At 38.3% G+C, this 15,278-nt stretch overlaps 1 pseudogene; it reads left to right on the top strand.

The window, feature by feature from the left end:
- Positions 1-1,095: 1,095 nt before the first annotated feature.
- On the top strand, positions 1,096-3,840 carry LOC101712517 (serine/threonine-protein phosphatase 4 regulatory subunit 2 pseudogene; annotated as a pseudogene).
- Positions 3,841-15,278: the final 11,438 nt, after the last annotated feature.

The raw sequence follows: 15,278 nt of genomic DNA, 5'->3' as shown, positions 1-15,278 counted from the left end.
AGCATACTGAGATTTAATACAAACAAAAATGGTCTTTAGAAATATTAAGATTTATTATAGCTCATCTTTATCACATAAAACTGAACTCATTATATCTTCAATAAAACAGTTCCCACTTCTGTGGTATTTCATGCTTCTACCTACCTGTGAAGCATCTGAGATCCAGCTAGAATGCTTCTAAGCCTCCTCAATTTATCACCAAGCCCTGTCAATATTGCTTCTATATATATTTCTAAAATCTGGCCTGTTCATTGTCAAAAGACAAAATTAACACAAATTTTAAGACCTCATTGGCTTTTATTAGCATTTATAGAGTTGGACCATGTCTAATTCTATAAAATACAACATGTATTCACATGAGCTGAGCAGAAGATTGGATAAAAGAAGTAAGACATGTAGAAAGGAGACAAGGAAAATCACAATTTAAAAAATGTACCCCTTCTCCCCTTTTTTGTGGTACTGGGATCAAACCCAGAGATGTTGTGCCTCTGAGCTATATCCCCAGGCCTTTTTATTTTGGTTTTAAGATAAGATCTTGTTTGGTTGCTAAATTGCCCAGGTGGGACTTCAACTTGTGATCCTCCTGCCTTAGGCTCCCTCAGTACTGGTAAAATTGTGCTGTTAAGAAAAACTGCAGCTTCAAAATTACCTAGGGTTACAATGCCTTTTTTCCCTTCCAAGAAACTCCAAAAATTTCTAAGAGCTTAAAAATATAATAAACATGTAAATTCTCGCCCTCCTTTATTCCCTTGTACATAAGGGGCATGTTTTTCACCTGTAAATTGAGCCTGCACTTTTCCTCTGATACTGTTTATAGGTTGATAAATCCCACGGACTTTTACCTTGAAGAAAATAGTAATATTGGGCTGGGGATTCAGCTCAGTGGTTCCGCCACCTGCCTTGCAAGCACAAGGTCCCGAGTTCAATCCCCAGTATAAAAAAGGGGACTGGTGGTAGCGGCTCGGGGAGGTGCTTGCTCTCTCGGTCTCCCTCTGTCGCTCGCTTCCCCCGGCTCCCTTCGGTGCCTCCCCCGGTCGCCTGCGTGCCGCCGGAGCGTCTGCAAGTGAGGGGGAGGGTGGGGGGGGGCGGCTCCGGTCCCGGGAGACCCACGGAGGGAAGAGGAGGCTGCGAGTGACTCCGGGAAGCCATGGAGGTCAAGAGGCTGCAGGAGGCGCTCAAAGATTTTGAGAAAAGGGGCAAAAAGGAAGTTTGTCCTGTCCAGGATCAGTTTCTTTGTCCTGTAGCCAAGACTGGAGAAACAATGATTCAGTGGTCCCAATTTAAAGGCTATTTTATATTCAAACTGGAAAAAGTGATGGATAATTTCAGAACTTCAGCTCCTGAACCAAGAGGTCCTCCAAATCCTAATGTCGAATATATTCCTTTTGATGAAATGAAGGAAAGAATACTGAAAATTGTCAATGGATTTAATGGTATCCCTTTTACTATTCAGCGACTGTGTGAATTGCTAACAGATCCGAGGAGAAACTATACAGGAACAGATAAGTTTCTCAGAGGAGGAGAAAAGAATGTGATGGTTGTTAGCTGTGTTTATCCTTCTTCAGAGAAAAATAATTCCAATAGTTTAAATCGAATGAATGGTGTTATGTTTCCTGGAAATTCACCAAGCTATACTGAGAGGTCTAATATAAATGGGCCTGGAACACCCAGGCCACTTAATGGACCAAAGGTTTCTTTGTCAGCCCGCTTGACAACAAATGGTTTGCCTGAGAGCACAGAGAGCAAAGAGTCAAACTTACAGCAAAATGAAGAGAAAAATCACAGTGATCCTCCAACATCTGAATCGCAAGTTTCCTCCATGAGCCCTCTAAAAAATAAACATCCAGATGAAGATGCTGTGGAATCTGAGGGTCATGAGGTGAAAAGACTCAGGTTTGACACAGAAGGTGAAGTCAGAGAGACAGCCAGTCAGACAACCTCCAGTGAGATTTCTTCAGTTATGGTAGAAGAAACAGAAGCATCATCTTTATCTCAGGATAAAGACAAAGAAAATAGTTGTACCAGGCAGCACTGTACAGAAGAGGATGAAGAAGAGGATGAAGAAGAAGAGTCTTATATGACATCAAAAGACATGATTCCAGAAAGAAAAAATTAAAAAAAAGAATCTGATGATGCCTTAACTGTGAATGAAGAGACTTCTGAGGAAAATAATCAGATGGAGGAATCTGATCTGTCTCAAGCTGAGAATGATTTACATTCTGAAGGTAGTGAAAATACAGATCCTGTAATAGTGGTTCAGACTGCCATGAAGCAGAAGAGTTAACAGGCTACAATTCCAGTAAAACTGGAGATAGTCTCAGAATCATCCATGGAAAATGATGAAGCCTCAGAAGTCACAGATGAACCAGTGGAACAAGACTAACTACTTAGAAACATTTAGATACAGTATTTTACATACAGTTCTGGTTTTACACTGTATAAATAAATCTTTTATGTAATAAAGTGGACATTTAGTTTTACAAGAGAAGCAGGTTGTAAAATAAAGTACTTTAATGATAAATCCTGAAAGAGTTGTATATGTAAGAACTGTGAATATCAGCTCCTCTGGGTCCTGCTTACCGCCGACTTTTTTATTGTTGTTGTTGTCGTTGTTGTTGTTGGGGAGAGTGGTATGGTCAAATCAGTGCTTTGTGTATAGACTTTTTTAAATTTAGAATTAAAGTTTTTAAACTGGAAAGTAATTATAATTTTGAAAATCTTTTCAAGATTATCACATTTTGTTTATACATATGCAAGAATGGCTTTTGTCTTGTCTGACAGCTGTAGCAGTTTTCATATTTTGGTCGTAGTTTTCACATTTTAACATGTGAATTACGGGGTTTCATGCTGGTTTCCAGATTTTATTGTTTGACTATGTACAATGGAACTTTAAGTCATATATACATATATATATTATTCTAAGGGAGGAGAATGTTATATTTTTCTGTTTTTATAAGAGACAAATACAGGGGATACTTTTTCTATTGGTAATGATTGAATTTACTTCTTTCAGAAGACATTTTCTTTCTCTTCTGAGTAATTCAAATAAAATCTGGCCCTTGTGAAACCCTGGAAATCTTAAGTCTATTGAAATACCAGGTTAAACACATTCCAAGAGATCTCTTCAAACTAAAATTCTTTTGTATACTTCTGAGGTGCCTGAGAAAAAAGACTTCATTATTTATGAGAAAATGTACTTTACCTTGGAAATTGTGTTCAAACCTTAACTGACTGTTTTGTAGAATGAATGCTTGTGAAGCTGATCTGATACCATCTCGGAAGAACCCAGCAGGTTCTTTAGCCTTTGGCTTGCTTTTCTGAACATTGTAAATATCACACATTTCTTTCTAAATTATTCTAGAGAATGCAAATGTCATGGTATGAAACACCACTGTTCTGGGAGAATTAATGTATTACTTTAGTAATGTACCTGAGCTACAATGACTGAGGTGTTAGAGGTACATTGAAACCACTATAGTTTGTAGGACATTTTGAAGTGAATGAAATATTTTTGAACATGCTGTTTGACAGCCAGTGTTATATTTTTCAGATCAACGCAAAGCACAATTACTCTAAACTCAATATTTTCAAATTCACTTATTTAAAGTCACGCAAGCTGCAACTTCCCTGTTAAAATTACTGGCTGCCAAATTTATACCTGTTTCTTCAACTGTGCCCTTTGATATTTAGAATTTTTAAATTTCTGTAAAGTAGATTTTGTAGAATGTATTGTGTTTACTCCCTTTGTGAAGTGGTATATAATTGTATAATTTCTATGTGTAAACTGAATGCTTGGGCTTTCAATATAATATTCATATAAAACAATAAATAGTAATGTTATAAAAAAAGAAAGAAAGAAAATGGTAGTATTAAGTGGGTACCATATCTATAAACTTCAAACACATGCAAATAGTTTGCATTCTAACCTAGCCCATTAAGGGTAACCTGATAGACACTATTCTCATCTCATCTATCTGGAAGACACCTCCAAGGCCACATAAAAACCCTCAACACCAAACCATAATGCGCTTCACCCCATGAATGCCCACTCCTCTCTCACTGACACATTCTGAAAATTCTTTTTCTGTGACAAAAGCCGAACAACTTACAACCTCATCTGCGGGTAGAGTGAATTGAGATCCTCATCTCCTCTTTTAGGGACCTCCTTGGACATTGTCCAGTTATAATGTGGCTTCTTTTATAGACAATAAGGGGCTGAAGAGAACAGAAATTGGAAAGGAAAATGGACTGTTCACTTCAAAGTTACTTTCATTAGAAGATTATAATAGAGGAGACTTCCCTATCCTACTGGCTCAGGTAAAGTGGGCTCCTGATTAGTTGCTATGAATCTCTTTTTGTGGAAAACTGCCCCATTTCAAAGTTCAGTTTGATCATGTAGCACTTGACTGGAATGACTGTGCTTTGGTTTGGTATGGTCTGCTGGTCTAGGGCAGGAACTCAGTCCAAAACAACAGCCTCCCACAAATTTCACTGAATATATGAATCAATATAATTATCACAACCTACATTTAAACCTTTACCATCTCTTGCTACAACTGTTGCCCCATCTTTCTAATCAGCTTTCTTTCTGTTAGTCTTCTGTTCTCCAAATCAGTCTTTCACCCCTAAGAATCTTAACTGAAATGCAAATCTGCTCCTTAAAACCCTTCAAGTCTTCCTTTGGAATAAACTCCAACTTCACTTGTCCCTGCCCACCTTCTTTACTTCATTTCTTGCTAATCTCATGTCATTATTTACATTCCAACAACATCAAAATTGCTGTTCTTTACATATCATATTTGTTTCTCTTAACTTTGATCACACTGTCCCCTCCCCCTCCATCTAAAATGCCCCCTGCTTCTTTCATGCACTGTGACTGCTAGCTATTTCCCAAAGTCCATTTGCCCTTTCTGAAGTAATCGGTGTAATCTAGTGCATGGCTGTCCAACTCCGCTACACTTTTCAGTTTAATGTGCAACTACAGGTGCCAGCCGAATATGAGCAGAAGTTTCCAAGGGCCTTAAGACATTGGATGTCCTTCCTCTGTGCTTTCTTCTTCCTTCCCCGGCTGAAACTTGGACATGAGTGTGATGCAATCTCAGTTATATAGATGATAACAAAGCTGGAGAGAACTGCTGACCCATAAGATGGGAGGAGCCTGTTTCGGAATGATGTGTGGAGCACAGCCTCCTGCCAACCTGGAATCCTTTCCTCTGACTGTTATATGAGGGGGAAATGAATTTTTGTTTACAGTAGTAAACCTGGAAGTAATACCACCTGCCTTATTTATGCCCTTTTGACAATTGTATACAGTATTAAGAAATTTCAGAGTAAAGTTAATCTTTGTTTTGGTTTGGTTTGGTTTGGGGAATGAACCTAAGGCCTTTAGACTGTACATATCCAGACCTTTTTTTATAATTTTTTTCTTTTCTTTTTTCCAGTACCAGGGATTGAACTCAGGACCTTACACTTGCCAGGCAGGTGCAGTGCCACTAAGCTACATCCCCAGCAAAATTTTTTCTTTTGAGATCGGGTCTTGCTAAGTCACCAAATTGGCTAAGCTGGGCTCAAACTTCAGATCCTCCTTCCTCAAATCCCCAGAGTGCTGGGATTAAAGGCCTGTGACATCAAGCCTGGCTCATGTGTAATTTTTTTTTAATCTCTGATGATTGCCTCTATTGGGATGCATCCTCTTTGCTAATAGAAGTGTCATACAGCACTTAGTAATGCCAGCACTTGAAGACTGAGGTAGGGAGATTAGAAGTTCAAGCCCAGCCTGGGCTACATAACAAGATCCTATGTCAAAAACAAAAACAAACAAATGGGCCAGGGATTTAGCTCAGTGGTTTTGCTGCCTTCTGCACAAGCGCAAGGACCCGAGTTCAATCCCCGGTACAAAAAACAAAGAAATTTTTAAAAACCAAAAAAAGTATCACATAGTATTATAGAACTCTAACAAAAACTTCTTTTGTAGTACTGGAGATAGAACCCTCTTTTTAATAAATTTTATTTTATGCCATTCCTCCCTCAACCCCCCTCCCTTCCCTGTGTACAAAAGCTTCGTTTCCATCTTTTCCTTCTATTTTCACTTTTTCTCTTGTCCCTTCCTTCCTTTCTCCCTCCCTCCTCCCTTGTTCTCCTTCCCATATAAACACTTTCTTCCCATTTCCCAACATCCATTATACATCTCAGTCCTTATTTCCACATTCAATTTCTCACACCAGAGAAACAATGCAGTATTTAAACATGTGTGTTCGATTTATTTCCCTTAAGAGTATTATCTCAAGTTCCGTCCATTTAGCTATGAATGTCTGAAGCTCATCTTTCTTTATGGCAGAGTACTACTCCATTGCATTAAAAAAAATCTTCTTTATCTACTGGTCAGTTGATGGACATTTGAACTGTTTCCAACATTTAGCTATTACAGACTGTGCTGCTATAAACATGGGTGTGCATATATAGCTGTGGTATGATGCTTTTAATTCTTTTGGGAAGATACCAAGAAAAGGTATAGCTGGGTCAAATGGAGCCTCTAGTTTTAGCTTTTTGAGAAATCTCCATACTGATTCCCACAGTGGTTGCACCAGTCTACACTCCCACCAGCAGTGGAGCAGGGTTCCTCTTTCCCCACAGCCCCTCCAGCATTTGTTATTAGTTGATTTCTTGATAGCAGCCATTCTTTCTGGAGTGAGATGGAATCTCAGGGTTGTTTTAATTTGCACCTCTTAAATAACCAGTGATGTTGATCATTTTTTCATTTATTTGCCATTTCTAATTCTTTATCTGAGAAGTGTCTATTTCAGATGCCCATTTTTGCATTGGGTCTTTACATTTGAGGAGTCTGACTTTTTTGAGTTCTTTATATATTCTAGATAATAGTCCTTTATCTGAATAGCTGGTTAAAAACATTTTCCCACTCTGTGGGATTGTGTCTTCACTCTGCTGGTGGTTTCTCTTGCTGTGCAAAAGCTTGCTTGCTTGCTTGCTTGCTTGCTTGCTTGCTTGCTTGCTTTCTTTCTTTCTTTCTTTCTTTCTTTCTTTCTTTCTTTCTTTCTTTCTTTCTTTATGGTACCGGTAATTGAGCTCTGGACCTTCTGCTTGCAAGGCAAGCAGCAGAACCACTGAGCTAAATCTGCAGCCCCTGCTAAAGCTTTTTAATAAGACGAGTTCCCAGTTGTTGATTCTTTGTAGTATTTCTGTGTTTTGTTCATGAATTCTTTGCTTCTATGTCCTCAAGCATTCAACCTGTTCTCTCTTCCAGCAGATTTAGTGTTTCTGTTTTAATATTTAGATCTTTGATCCATTTCAATTTTAGGTTAGTACCTGGTGAAAGATATGGGTCTAGTTTCAAACTTCAGCATGTAGAAAGCCAGTTCTTCCAGCACCATTTATTAAAGAGGCTGTCTTTCTTCCAGTGAAGAAAGCTCCTTTGTCAAAGATAAGGTGGTTGAGTATGTCTGCAGTTGGTTCTGCATCCTCTGTTCTGTTCCATTGATCCTCAGGTCTATTCTTTTGCCAATACCATGCTGTTTTTATTACTGTAGCTTTGTAGTATAATTTAAAGTCAGGGATTGTGATACCTCCTTCCTTGCCTTTGTTCCCCAGAATGGTCTTTGCTATACTAAGTCTCCTCTGATTCCAAATGAATTTTAGGATTGTTCTTTCTAATTCTGAGATATTCTGTTGGGATTTTGGTTGGGATTGCATTGAATCTGTATAACAACTTTTTGGAAGTATGGTCATTTTCACTATACTGGTTGGGATAGAACCCTTTTTAAAAAAATTTTAAGGGTGTCTCCAAGTTGCCCAAACTTGCTATTTCCATGCCTCAACCTCCCAAGTAGCTAAAATCACAAGCATGCACCACAACAACCAGAGAACAAAGATTGATTAAAAGATTTTGTTATACTTGAACCATCTGGAACCCTTCATCCACAATTTCCTTTTTTCCTTCTTTTTTTTTTTTTTTTTTTTGGTATTGGAGATTGAACTCAAGGTCTTTACATTGAGCTATATCCCCAGCCCTATTTTTTATTTTGAGACTGGGTCTGGTCTTGCTTAGCCACTAAGTTGCACCCCATGGGCTGGAACTTACCATCCTCTAGGGAATTACAGGTGAGCCTTCACCATGCCTGGCAGTTTTAAAAAACAAGAATTAACAGGGCGGCTCAGGATGGATAGGCATTAGCACAAGAACTTCGTGGCCTCTGCTGCTCTGGGAGCAGCAGCACCTGGTCTGTCTTAAGGCTCATTTTCTAAATTTGAAACCATTGTGTCACAGTCCTGCTGGCCTGGAAGCCACCAGTGACAGAAGAAGGAACGAGTGGAGCCAACAAGTGTCTCAAGGAGCAGTGAGCAGGATGAACACCCCTCAGGACCATAGCAGCTGTGCCAGCAACAGAGAACCCCTTCTGGGGCATAGTGACCCAAGGAGGGTCTTGGATCCTGCTGAACAGCCAATTAAAGACAACTTGCCAGAGGTGAAAGCTCAGATTTACAGCTGCATGTGCAGTCACCTGGAAGGCCTTTGGAGCTGTAAGGTGTGGCTGTATGAGCAGTTAGACCTCATCCATCAGCTTAAAGTGGAGATGCTTCACAGCAGGCCCAGCAGCGCTACAATATTGGGCCAGTTGAGTTGTCTTATTAATCAACTGGAGTGCACCCAAATCAAAGGCCTAGCCAGTCAAGTCTCTGTGCCTAGAGAGATTGGGGAGTTTGACCCTTAAGCCTGAAGATTCGACTGTCCTGCTCTTTGAAGCCAACAACACAACAGCTCTGCCCCAGACCATCACCATGTTTAGGTCCCTCAAGACCAAATTCCTGAGCACCTGATGACTCATGCTAGTTCAGCAAGCATTGGGCCCTTCCTAGAGAACAGAGGTTACATCCCAGTGCCAGAGCAAGACTTTGGCCTGAGCCTGCAGTATCTTTATCAGTGTCTCAGGGGATAGGTCTCTCCCCACCTTCCACAGCTTCTTAGATAGGGTTGTTTATGGAAGACAAAACACTGTAGTCTCAAAAGTGACATGTTTCTGTCATCCATGTGTATTGGTGTATTCTAAAGCTAGTAAACTTCCCTAACATTTTTTTTTTTTTTTTTTTGGTTTTTTGAGACAGGGTCTCGCTATGCAGCTCAGGAACTCATGGTGATCCTCCTGCATCAGCCTCCCAAGTCCTAGGATTACAAACATGCGACATTGCGCCTGGCATCTCTAACCTTTTGAGTGCCTTTTAAGTGCATTTTTTTTCTTTCTGGTGTCAGAGATTGAACTCAGAACCTTGTACTTGCAAGGTAGGTGTGGCACCACTAAATCCCCACCCCCTGAGTGCCTTTTAGATGTTTCTCATGCTGTGAGTTTTCTTCAGTTAGTGGTCTGAAATGTTTATTCTATTCAATTAATATACAGCATATTGCATACAAAATTAACCTTGCCAAGATAGTGGTATTTTTTCTTACTAAAATGTGTATTAGTAATCTTGGCTATTTTTGACATTAATTACCAAACATCTTAGCCTACATGTCAGCTCTACATTATTTTTTTTTCTTCATTTGAAAGAAATTTGGCAGTTGCAAAATTTGCCTTTATCCTTTTCTCTGTTACTAAAATGTCCGGGGAATCCTTGGAGGAGGATGGTGTATTTCAAAAATATTTTCAGGCTAGTCCCAGCCTCTTTTCCACTGTTCTACAGACCTGCAGGCTTTCAAGGGCTCCAATTGGAAATGTAGTACTGTACCTGAAGCATTCACTACCCGAGGGGTTTCTGGTGCATCCTGTGTAAATGGAAGCCGGGCTTAATTAACATCTGGTGCTTTTGATCAAGGCCCTATCTCTGCAACCACAGCATTCCTGTGCCTTCCAAAGTAAAATACAGTGGCATTTTAGTGGATATGTGGTTTTCAACCACCTTCGGGTTGTTACTGAAGTTTGTGAAAACTATTGAACTTTGCTCAATATTGTTAGTCATGTTTAAAATTTCTCTGTAGGAAATAAGTGGGATTTATGATGTTTAAAAATTCTCTGGAGAGCTTAGCTGCCTTCTAGACTTCAAAAGTATTAAGCCTCTTAACTGCCTGCATTATTGAAAATACTTTTAGGGAAATATCAGACTCACAGTGACACTGTCACATAACTTCTCTAGAACCCTTTGAACCACAGCTGAAAAGAGCCTCTTATTTTGTAATCCTCTCTAGATACCATTGAGAGCCATAATAAATGTGGTGGGTAAAAACTACTTAAGGAGCCTTTCCAGTATCTTAGGTTGCAGGCAACTTGGTAGTTTCTTTAAGTCTAACATACTATATTTTACATCATCAAAATATTGACATTAATGAGCATGTAAAACATTCATTTGCACTGATGCATTTTATACCTCCCTCCATTAAAAGCATAACAGCCAAAAATGAAAAAAAAAAAAAAGGAATTAACATTCTAATTTCCAGTTGTCCTTGAACTTTAGAATACAACATATAAATTGGAGATAATTTACATTTCACTGGAAGTGGTTAATTGTTTCAAATTTTCGGGGATTTTTTTGGTACGGGGGTCAAAGTTGGGACCCTATGCTTGCGAGGCAGGTGGTGGAACCACTGAGCTAAATCCCTGGCCCAATTGTTTCAGGTTTTGACTTAACTTTGAATTCTGGTAGATAAGGAAAGCAATATAAATTTTATGTACCAAATTTATTGTGGTTTTTTTGCCAGAATGCTAATACTGTTATTAATAATTTCATGAAATTTGTTTTTTTAATGTTTAAATGAGGATGTGTTTGTTTGTTTGTTTTTTAATTTGGTGTGGAGAATAATCCAAATTTTCTCTGAAGCCTTTTGGAGTCCCCAGCTTTCACTTTGTCTGCGTGGATTTGATCTCCCTTTACTGTAAGCCATGAGTCAGGACCAAGGGAAAAAGTTCAGACTGCCCCTTCCTTTCTCTGTGCTTTTTTCTGTCTTTTCAATTTCTTTGTAGGTTTTAATTTTCCTCTCAGATCCTTCATGGTTCCCAGGAATCTATTTCTTTCATTTTTTTCTTCTCCAAGTTGTTATTTTCCAGAATCTAGATTCCAAATCTCACAGAGGCTGAGTTTCTGCTTACCACTTCACCATTTTCCTGGGGGTGCCCTATCTTTCCATTTTCTGATGTCTTCTTCAATCTCTTTTTTTCAGAATACTGTGGTTTTCATTGTAGAGTTCTTTTACTTCCTTAGGTTAATTCCTAAGTATTTAATTTTTCTTGATGCTATTGTGAATGGTATTGCTTTTCTAATTTCTTTCTCATTATTGAGTTCAGTATTGGTGCACAGGAATACTATTGATTTTTGTGTATTCATTTTATATCCTGCTGTGGTCCTGAATTTGATTATTAATTCTTGGAATCTTTTGAGATTTTTTTTTTTTGGTCCTTTATGTAGAGGACCATATCATCTGCAAATAATAATAATTTGACTTCTTCCTCTCCTATAATTATCCTTTTTATCACTTTCTCTTGCCTGATTTCTTTGGCTCATATTTCCAGTACTATCTTGAACAGGAGTGATGATAGCAGGCATCCTTGTCTTATTTCTGATTTTAGGGGTAAAGCTTTCAATTTTTCCCCATTTAATTTGGTATCAGAAGTAGGTTTGTTATAAATGACTTCTGTCAGAGTGAGATAAGGTCCTTGTATACCTATTTTCTTCAGGGTTTTTTTTTTAATCATGAATTGATGTTAGATTTTGTCAAGAGCCTTTCTATGCCTATTGAGATGATCATATGATTTTTGTTTTTATTTCTGCTTGTAAGATTTATTACATTTATGATTTGTACATGTTGAAACATCTTTGTATCCCTGGGATAAAGCCTTAGTCATAATGTGTAATCTTTTTGATGATTTGTTGCATTGTGTTGGCCAGTATCTTTTTGAGAATTTTTGCATCTATATTCATTAAAGAGATTCGTCTGTAGTTCTCCTTTTTTGCTATTTCTTGTCTAGTTTTGGAATCAGGATAATGCTAGCTTCTAGGAATGACTTTATGAGTACTCTTTCCCTTTCAATTTCATTAGAGAGTTGGAAAAGTACTGGCATTAGATTTTCCCCGAAGTTCTTGGAGAACTCAGAAGTTAATCCATTGGGACCTGGGTTTTGCTTTTTAGGTTTTTTATCATAGCTTCAATTTCATTGTGTTTTATTAGATTATTCAGAGAAAGTTTTATATCTTCTTGGTTCAATTTTGTTAATTCATATGTATATAGAAATCTATCCACTTCTGAATTCTCCAATTTGGGTACAGGTTTTCCAAGGAGTTGCTAGTAATTTTCTGGATTTTGGTGGTACTCATTGTGATTTCACCTTTTTCATTTCTAATTGTATTCATTTGGCTCCTTTCTCCCTCCTTTTTGGTAAGATTAGCTATAGGTTTTTCTATTTTATTTATTTTTTTTCACAGAACCAGCTCTTTAATTGATTGTCTTTTTTACAAAAAAGTCAATGTTTGTTTATTTAGTCTTAATTTCGTTAATTTCTGCTCTGATCTTTATAATTTCATTCCTAACACTAGCCTTGGACTTGGATTGTTCTTTCTCTACTGACAAATAATACAAACTAAAGGTTTCACTCTTCTTAGGTGAAGACCTGATGTTGCATACAATGATCCTCTGTTGATTTGGAAGGCAGGGTTTCATGATACTGTGTTCATTATATAGAGTAATTATGAAGGGAAAATAAAGGAGACCTGCGTTTCTTATTGAAAGTATTTTTCTGGTTTGAGCTTCTTTTCAGATCCTGAATTTCTTCTAAATCTACAATACTTAACTACAGGATTGGTAACATTACTTCTTAGGCTCATTCTCTGATAAGAAAGTTCAGTTCCAATTGGAAAGATTTACCTGAGTAAGTCATAGCCTTTTCAGCCTAACATTATACCTATTGGCTAGAAAAATAAATCAAACCTTAAGTACCCATCTTGGGTCAAAGGAAAAGTTATTCATTTGTTTTTGGTACAGGGTATTGAACTCAGGACCTTGCGCTTTCGAGGCAGGTGGCAGAACCACTGAGCTAAATCCCTGCCCTGGAAAAGTTATTTATACTTTCATTTTAAAATGGAGCTATACAATGCAAAATGCCAAAAATCAGATGGTGCTACATAAAACACTTTGCTTCTTAGGAGAAAGTTATACAGAACCCTTTCTCATTTTGTTCTCCACACTTCTATGTTCAAAATTATGGGAAGGTTGTATGATATGATCCATCATATCTTCTAAACTGAAGGGCTTATGACAGTTTTCTTCTACCCTTAGCCATAAGGAAAACAGTCTCATGTGCTATATTTGACTCTACAGAAGGATGAAGAAATTTGTAATACAGTAGCTACTCACCTTATGGAAGTAAATAGGGTTGTATCATTGGACTCAAAACTGTTTCCTTTATCACTCTTTCAACTAAAGGAAAACATGCATACATGGGTCTAGCTGCTACAGAAGATGGTCCTTCTTTAGAAGAATGAAAGAAAAAATTTAAAATATAAAATTTTCAAAAGCTTCTGAAAAAGAAGTTAACATCTTCCTCCTCTAGGAGAAACAAAATCTTTCATCAAAAAAATGTGGGTTACCCGGAAGGCTCCTCTTCGGATGCAGTTGGAGGTTCCCACCGGCGTGGAACTTGCCCATCCAGCCCGCGACCTGGCAACAATCCACTGGATTCCCCTCCGCCCCCCATTCCTCTGGCCTCTTGGTTGTACTGACATCTGGTTCCACACTGCAAAGACACAGAGGACACCAGACCACCAGACCACTGTACCGGGTAAGTCGAAGCAATCATCAACTCCCATTGGAATCGGGACTATCTTCAGGGGAAGAGCAGCTGGAGCCTGCAGTACAACCTTGCAGAGTTCAACCCTACAGGAGGGCAGGGAGCTCAACTTGGGACTTGCAGCCAGAAATCTGCCCGAATCTCACGGGTCTGCAACTGGCTTACTGAGACTCATTGACTTATATCTGTACATTGCTACCTACGTTGTCTACTGGGACAACAGAGACATATCCTGAAAGAGGCCTTTCATTTTTATTTTTATTTTTTCTGTCTAAAATTAGTCTTATTGGTTTGTTTCTTTTTCCTCTTTTCTTTTTTTTCCCCCTCTTATCTTTAATTTTTTTTCCTCCTACTCTTTGCAAATTTTTGTTTTTCTCTCCTTTTTTTCTTCTTTCTTTTCTCTTTTTGTACTCTCTCTCTTACACTCACTCTCTTCCTTTCCCATATTGTTCATCTCCCTTTTTGTCCCTGTTCTGGTCCTCATTTGGAGTTTTTTATTTTTCTATTATTCTCTTTTTCCTTCTCACCTGTGTCCTCTTGCCTCACTGCTAACCTTCCCCTATCCTTCTACTTATCTGTTCCTCCCTCCCCAACTCCTTCTAACTCCCCATCCCGAAGAGTAAAGTGTTATATTGAAGAGTTTAGTCACTATAAACATATATTGGGTTGGTCCTTGACCTTGATTTAATTCACACAGTTAAAGGTGATAGATTAATAACTACCATAAAATGTCATTTTCTAAGATGTACTTGATGCAGTGACGTTGCTGATTATATCACTTGGGCTAAGGTGTTGGTATTGATCTAGTCAGTGATCCTTCCTAGTATAATGACAATGAGATAGCCTCAGAGTCATTAGAGACTCAAAACTTAAAGACCAGCTATATCTGGAAGTCACCTCTGAGAAGTAATCATTCCATAAGGGTTCTAATTACATGCAACAAGGATACTTACAATAAGCAATTCCAAAGTATCAACCCAGGAGTTAAACCAAGGACAGTACCAAAAACAAAAATGAGAAGACACTTAAGCAAGGCACAAAATCAGACTTCCACCCCACCAAGGGTCCCTGGGGGAAATGAGGTGGAAAAGTCCGATAACCAACCACCTGGTCACCCTGAACTGATAGCACAGGAAGTAACAAAACAGATGAATGAGGCTCTAGAAAAATTCAAAGCAGAAATAATCTCCCAGATATCTGCAGAGATAGTGAGCAGAGTGAAAGACATGATTAGAAGCTCTAGAACAGGAACAGATTAAAAAAAAATTGATGAGCTCAGAAACATACTGGAAGCCATGAACACCCAGCATAAGAAAGAAATGGAAACCATGATCGCCCAACATAAAAAAGAAATGGAATCCATGAAACAGATTCAAACAGATATTCAGGAGATCAAAAACTCCATTGAAAGTATCCACAGCAGATTAAGGGAATCTGAAGATAGAATATCAGATATAGAAGACAGAATCACAGTTAAAGACCATGAAAACAGAAATT

The sequence above is a fragment of the Heterocephalus glaber genome, unplaced genomic scaffold (genome assembly GCF_053883595.1).
Source record: "Heterocephalus glaber isolate CG9 unplaced genomic scaffold, H.glaber_assembly_v1.0 deba00000942, whole genome shotgun sequence".
In the NCBI taxonomy this organism is placed as follows: Eukaryota; Metazoa; Chordata; class Mammalia; order Rodentia; family Bathyergidae; genus Heterocephalus; species Heterocephalus glaber.
This window is presented reverse-complemented; position numbering and strand designations above follow the sequence as displayed.